This window comes from Taudactylus pleione, unplaced genomic scaffold (assembly GCF_031769625.1).
Source record: "Taudactylus pleione unplaced genomic scaffold, aTauple2 ptg000624l, whole genome shotgun sequence".
Taxonomy (NCBI): Eukaryota; Metazoa; Chordata; class Amphibia; order Anura; family Myobatrachidae; genus Taudactylus; species Taudactylus pleione.
Window position 1 is genome coordinate 1,356,414 of NW_028285026.1, and position 7,803 is coordinate 1,364,216.

Below are 7,803 nucleotides of genomic sequence, written 5' to 3' on the forward strand. Positions count from 1 at the left end.
CATATTGCCTAAAATCATTTACTGAAGCCTGACACCTTATCATGTATTTATATACGGTTATTGCACAGGCAAAAAGTCTCAGTTACAGTTAGGTCACCATGTGGCTGGTGGAGGAACCAGAGCCGTAACTAGGCTTTTTGGTGCCCTGTGCCAGAGAGAGCATTGGCGCCCCCCCCCCCATTTTTTAAATAGGGACTTAAGATAGTGCTCCTGAAAAATGGCCATGGCCTCATGGGGAAGGGCCAGGGAAGAGATAGGGGAGGCCAGGAGATGCTGGGGATAAATAGGGACATAATATAGTGCACCTGAGAGAGGGCCATGGCCTCATGGGGAAGGACCAGGGAAGAGATAGGGGAGGCCAGGAGATGCCGGGGATACATAGGGACATAATATAGTGCACCTGAGAGAGGGCCATGGCCTCATGGGAAAGGCCAGGGAGGAGATAGGGGAGGCCAGGAGATGCTGGGGATAAATAGGGACATAATATAGTGCGCCTGAGAGAGGGCCATGGCCTCATGTGGAAGGGCCAGGGAAGAGATAGGTAGGCCAGGAGATGCTGGGGATAAATAGGGACATAATATAGGGCACCTGAGAGAGGGCCATGGCCTCATGGGGAAGGGCCAGGGAAGAGACAGGGGAGGCCAGGAGATGCTGGGGATAAATAGGGACATAATATAGTGCACCTAAGAGAGGGCCCATGGCTTCATGGGGAAGGACCAGGGAGGAGATAGGGGAGGCCAGGAGATGGTGGGGATAAATAGGGACATAATATAGTGCGCCTGAGAGAGGGCCATGGCCTCATGTGGAAGGGCCAGGGAAGAGATAGGTAGGCCAGGAGATGCTGGGGATAAATAGGGACATAATATAGTGCACCTGAGAGAGGGCCATGGCCTCATGGGGGAGGGCCAGGGAAGAGACAGGGGAGGCCAGGAGATGCTGGGGATAAATAGGGACATAATATAGTGCACCTGAGAGAGGGCCATGGCCTCATGGGGAAGGGCCAGGGAAGAGATAGGGGAGACCAGGAGATGCTGGGAATAAAAGAAGAGGAAGCTACAAGTGAGAATGATCATAAACAGGAAAAGTGACAGGCCCAAACAGCGCCCGCTGCCCTGCGGTGCCCTGTGCCATGGCACTGGTCACACCACCCTAGTATGGCCCTGTCCCCCAGTATATTTAAAATTTAAAAAATCAAGTTGCACTTAAGAAATGAGAACCAAAAGCAAAGTAATCCCATATAAAGCTCTTATTTATCTTTTTTTTTTTAAGTTTTAAATATACCTGGGAGAGATGTATCAAACATTGGAGAGAGATAAAGTACCAACCATGGTTGGCACTTTATCTCTCTCCAAAATTTGATATATCTCCCCCATACTGTCCTGCAACGCTCTACATCACAGATTCTCAAACTCGATCCTCAAGATCCCAAACAGTGCATGTTTTCCAGGTCTCCTCACAGATTCACAAGTGAAATAATTAGCTGTGCCTGTGTGTGGATCTATTAAAATGTGTCAGTGGGTAATGAATACACCTGTGCACCTGCTGGGTGACCTGGAAAATGTGACCTGTGTGGGGTCCTGACAGTGCTTAAAGTGGTCTTAAAGAAGTGGTGGAACTCAGCCCCCGGAACTTATTTAATAAAAGTGACTGCGCAAAAAAGGGCGTGGTCTCAGAAAAGGGGCGTGATCACACAGTAGTATCTCCAATCCAAATTATGCCATACAGTAGCACAATCTTATTCACATTACACCGCACATAGAGCCCCTGATTCACATTACACCACATAGTAGTGTCCCTTATTCATGTTATGATACACAGTAGTGCCCCTTTCACACAATGCCCACATTAGTGCCCCTTACATATAATGCCCACAGTAGAAGTGCCCCTAATACACAATGCCAACAGTAGTAGTGCCCCTCATACAATGCCCAAAGCAGTAGAGCCCATTAGACATTATGCCCACAGCCAGGCGAAACTGGGGGATGGTCTGGAGGTGCACAGGACCACCCATTAGCCCCGTTCGCTGATCCGCTGCTGCCCAGCTTGCCCGCCCACCACCCTCATGCTGCCCGCCTGCCGCCATCCAGGGCCGGTCCCTACAGTGGCTGGCAGCCGCCCTGCACTCTCCCACACCAGCTGCCGATCGGGCAGCTCTAGTCTACTGCTTCTGTGCAATGCGCATGCGCAGAAGCTTACCTAGCTGCCCAGTAGCAGCTCTTCCCACAAGCAGCCAAACTGAGGAGCAGCAGGTAAGTTCTGGTGGCGGCGACTGCAGGGGGGATGGGTGAGGTTGGAGCTGATGACAGAGGGCTGGGGGTGAGGTTGGAACTTACTGCCACATGCTGGGGGGGTTTGGAGCTGACTGCACAGGGCTGGGGTGAGTTAACACAGCTGGGGTGACACGGGGTGGGCAATGACACTGAGACACACTGGGATCGGGGAATGGGGCAGAGAGACACACACTGGGGCCAGGGGAATGGGGCTGAGAGACGCACACTGGGGCTGGCGGAATGTAGCTGAGAGACGCATTCTGGGGCCAGGGGAATGAGGCTGAGAGACGCACACTGGGGCCCGGGGAATGGGGCTGGGAGACACACACTGGGGCCAGGGGAATGGGGCTGAGAGATGCACACTGGGGCCGGGGGAATCGGGCTTAGAGACGCACACTGGGGCTGGCAGAATGGGGCTGAGAGACGCACTCTGGGGCCAGGGGAATGAGGCTGAGAGACGCACACTGGGGCCGGGGGAATGGGGCTGGGAGATGCACAATGGGGCCGGGGGAATGGGGCTGGGAGATGCACACTGGGGCCAGGGGAATGGGGCTGGGAGATGCAAACTGGGGCCAGGGGAATGGGGCTGAGAGACGCACACTGGGGCCGGGGGAATGGGGCTGAGAGACGCACACTGGGGCCGGGGGAATGGGGCTGAGAGACATACACTGGGGCCGGGGGAATGGGGCTGGGAGATGCACATTGGGGCCGGGGGAATGGGGCTGGGAGATGCACACTGGGGCCGGGGGAATGGGGCTGAGAGACGCACACTGGGGCCGGGGGAATGGGGCTGAGAGGCGCACACTGGGGCCGGGGGAATGGGGCTGAGAGACGCACACTGGGGCCGGGGGAATGGGGCTGAGAGACGCACACTGGGGCTGGGAGAATAAGGCTGAGAGCCACAGGTGGGCCTGAGGATGGAGAGATGCAGGGGTTCCTGGGGATGGAGAGGTCCTGGTGAGAGACAAGGGGGCCTGGAAATGGAGAGACATGGAGGCCTGGAGATAAAGAGACACATAGAACCTGGAGAACCACAGGGGGCCTGGGGATGGAGACATTGGGGGGTCTGGAGTAACACAGGGGAGCCTGGAGAGACACAGAAGTTTGATCAGGGAAATTCACATTTTTCCTGCACAATTCTAGACGCTTTTTCGCGTACGTGGAAAGTCAATGCAATGTTATAGGCGAAAAAGATTCGCCTCTGAATAGCAGGAGAAAAGAAGAGCAACATTTTTATTTTGGGGTGCAAAGGTGAGGAAACCACTCAGAACACTTGGGACAGCCCCCCAAAGGACAACTATGTAAAAAAATCCCTGAAAAAAACTTAACACCCCAAAAGAAGTACTTTGAATTTGGGGGCGAAAAAGCACAAAGTGGGGGATAGGCATAAAAACTAGCTAAATAGACTTCTTGGGGGTTTGCAAGGATGGGTCAGGTGTTTTTAGGATTGCAGGTGCATGCAACAGGCGCGTTATTCATGGTTCTTTTTACTTCACTTCAACTTTAAAACCTGCTAGTACCAATTTTCATGTACCCCAAATGTGACAGGACTACTTATTTTCACCAAACAATACTGCTTAATGCCATTCTTCTCCACTTTTATAAGGCAAGCAATTGTCAAAACTTAAGTAACCAAAATAGCATTATTGATCCCCAATGTTAGTTCATCTTTTTGGGGTTTTTAGGCTGATTTCCCCACTTCTGACAGCACTTTCCGCCTGTTTCACATTCACCAGGTCCCGTTTTCACGTGGTTTGAAATTGAATACTGCGAATAGCGGAGGGGTGCACACGATAAGTTTCTGCGTCCAAAACACGCGATATCAGCGGAAAGTCAGGCATGCAAAACTTTGTGGCGGGTGCAAAACAAATTGAATACAGGCCTTATTATAGGGCCCTCGTCCCTCACGTGCTTCTCCTCCCCCTACTTATAGTATAACTTACTCCTAACTCCCCAATTGGCACCTAACATTTGGTTGCTCATGTCCTGCTGCTTGTGTTATGCAGCTATGTGTATAAATCATGTCCTTGTCCTGCTTTGTTTTACTATTAACTGTTTTTCTTGTGTGCTCATTTATGTACTGTGTAAGGCGCTGCGGAACCTTTGTGGCACCATATAAATAACGGATGATAATAATAATAGGGACTTATAATAGGGACGGTATATAGTATTATACAAATCTGGTGTCATTTAGAATAAATGACTCTGCCACATAAAACTGTGCTCGGAATAGTCAAATAAACATTTCCCGTATCCTGCGCCGATGGAGGGGAGTGAAAGCTACAGCCTGACAGACTGCGCCTGGGTGCGTCATTCCAGTGACATAGGACAGGAGTTGTGTATTAATAAATAAAGGGCCTAACCGGACAATAGCAGCGTCCTGGTGCTGCTGGAACCCCATCAAACCCTGCACCGCCAATGGCCATCTTCTGGAATCTCTAAATCCTGAACTGTTGGGGAACCTTGAGGACCGCGTTTGGGAACCCCTGCTTTATGCCTATCCCTAACTCCCACAGCCTGACCCTCCCAACGGCAGATGCAGGGGGGGAGGGGGTTCTGGTTGCCTGGAAAACACCCTCCCCAGCCCATACCATGACCACAATTGACATAGTAGTATAATAGAATGTTACTAGTGCTGCATGTTCTTCTCAGTATCACAAATGAAATAATTAGCACCACCTGTGAATGTTTTAACGGGTCAACCAGTAATAGGGTTGCACTACTATAGACCATCTATGGGGTTAATTATTAATAATGTACAGTATAATAATACACTATACAGTGTATAAGGAGACATACATATATGTCCAGGACAGTGCTAGGTTCCTCTGCTGCTCCCCAAGGCTCCCAGTTTGCTCCCATGCTCTAGGAGCAAACCGGAGCCACATCTGAATGAAAAACATTAATATCAGGCAGAATGGCCCTACTGCCGCATCTAATGACTTACTGTGATGCTGGAATTCTGACTCACACACTACACTTTATGATGCATATTAAAGGTGGACTGGCCACACTTGCTCTAAAACCAAGCATTTGGAAACCCCCCCTCTAGAAATCCTGCGTTTGCCACTGCACAGCATAACTCTAATTCTGACAATGTCGACATTTCACCTGTCGACATTCCGAGAATGCCGACACGTTGCCTGTCGACATCCTAACTTTCAACATTGTGGTGTCGACATTATGAATTTTGACATTGTCAGCCTTTTGGCTACTTCCCCTAAGACGGGGTAGGACAGATAACAGGAACAAGAGATACAGATACAGGTAACTCGCTGTAACACGAGGAGCAGCCGCAGGAAGTGGCGAATCGCGGGGGTCAATTCTCCACTCCGTGATCCTGTACACCAGTGGCAAACGCAGGATTTCTAGAGGGGGGTTTCCAAATGCCTGATTTTAGAGTGAGTGTGGCCAGTCCATGAAGAGGGTAGAATTAACACTTATCCAGCTTTAATATGTGTCATACATAGTGTATTGTGTGTCATAATTCCACCATATATAGGACCAGCGATTACAATAAACCATTACATGCGGCTGTAGGGCCATCCTGCCTGAGCTGAATGTATTTATGTTAGATGCAGGCACCATTCCAGAGTATTAGAGCAAGTCCGGGAGTCTGGGAGCAACCTAGCACTGCCCTGGACATATATGTACATATTGGGCTCTATAGCAGCACATCCCTAACAGTGAATGTTTTCCAGATCTCCTAGTTGATGCACAGGTTATTTATTACTAGCTGATACATGTTAAAAGATCCACAGGTAGTGCTAATTATTTCATTTGTGATGAGAATAACATGCAGCACTTGTAAAATTCTATTATATTACTATTTCTGTTATAGTCATGGTGTGGGCTGGGGAGGGGGTTTCCAGGCAGACGGAAACCCCCCTTGCGTTTGCCTATTTACACAGCGTATGGAGGGGCAGATGGTGCCAGAGCTACTGATTGAGGGGAGAAGGAGACGGATGAGCAGAGCCCTGGTGACAGGGACAGGGACAGGGCTAGGGAGAGAAGAAGAGGGAGGTATGCTGAAGACAGTCAGGAAGGAGTGGTGGTAACACACAGAGTATTAGCAATACTACCCATAGTGCTGTTACTGGAGCCCAAACTGGGTTGGGCAGATTTGATGCTTATCAAATAGTGGGAGATAAGAATCAGCTTATGATCCCTCTATGAATAGTTGGTGCTTTGCATTCACATCATCTGGGATGCAGGCAGCACCTACGGTTTATTCTATACATTCTGCAGTACACACATTGCTATATTATAAATAGATGTGATCCTAATCCTGTTTGCAGATCCTTCGGCTCAGATTACAAAGCATCATTATTACCTGTATAAATCTATTGTATGTCAGTTTGTTTTTGTCCACTGTAACCTTGTAGAAGTGAATTGCAGAGTGTTGTAAATGTGAAAAGTGAGGTTTATTTTCAAGGCTCCATCACACCATCTGTGTACCTGGCCTAGGTCTCTGGGCAATCAGCACTGAGCATTGGCCTCAGGTGACCGTGCAGACCACCTTCCAGCATCTGAGGGGTTAATGCAATCTGCCCTTTTTACATCCCCCCCCAGGTGTCAGTATCCCTCCCACGATCATGTGACGGGGGCACTCTACCACCAGACCTCAGGTTTGAAGTGCGGATTTCTGCCTAATGTCTAACATAAATCACGGCTAGCGTTATATTATGTTATTATGTAGTCACACTTAAGGTGCATACACACGTAAAGATATGATGTCCAACCATCCAACTAGCTGATTGGTTGGAATGAAAATCTGGTAAGGTATGAAAGCAAATGACAATCAGCAATTTGCTCCCAAGCGCCGGAAAATGGACAAAAACTGTTGTTTGAACAAATTGTTTAGGTCAAACATTTAACAAACTTGTCTGACCGACCATCTTCATCTGTTTTCTGACATTTAGGAGCACTAGTTGGATGGTTGGACAGAAAATCTTTACGTGTGTACCCAGCATTAGAGCACAATGTAATGTAAATACAGTTGTAAATATTATGTAATTTTAAATTATTTGCATGGAATGTGCATACAGCATAATGGCTCTGTAGGTAAGGTATTGTATGTATTTTTCAGACTATGGGGTTTATGTACTAAGCAGTGGTTTTCCAAGAATCTCCAGATTTTACCTGCCAGATCTAAAATGGAAATTTATATGTCATACAAAATAAGCATGATTTTGCATTTACTATTATTGTCCTTTTAAATCTGCAAAAATCATGGTATTTGGAAAATCCACTGATTAGTAAATATACCCCTAATTCTTAAAAGCCAGCTGAAGACCTCAACAACCTGGGCCTGTAAATGCTTTTTCAGTTTATTCTCTCCTTCTACTACTTGTCTCACTAATTTTCCATATGTAATACCCTGGGCTCAGTTTGTACATTGATGTTAAGGCCCCCATATATCAGAGATTGATTGCAGCAATCGATTGTGTATAAAAATCTTTCCCTTATTCAATCGATTGTGGCAATTCTGCAATCCATTGAAAAAGGGAAAGATTTTTATACACAATCGATT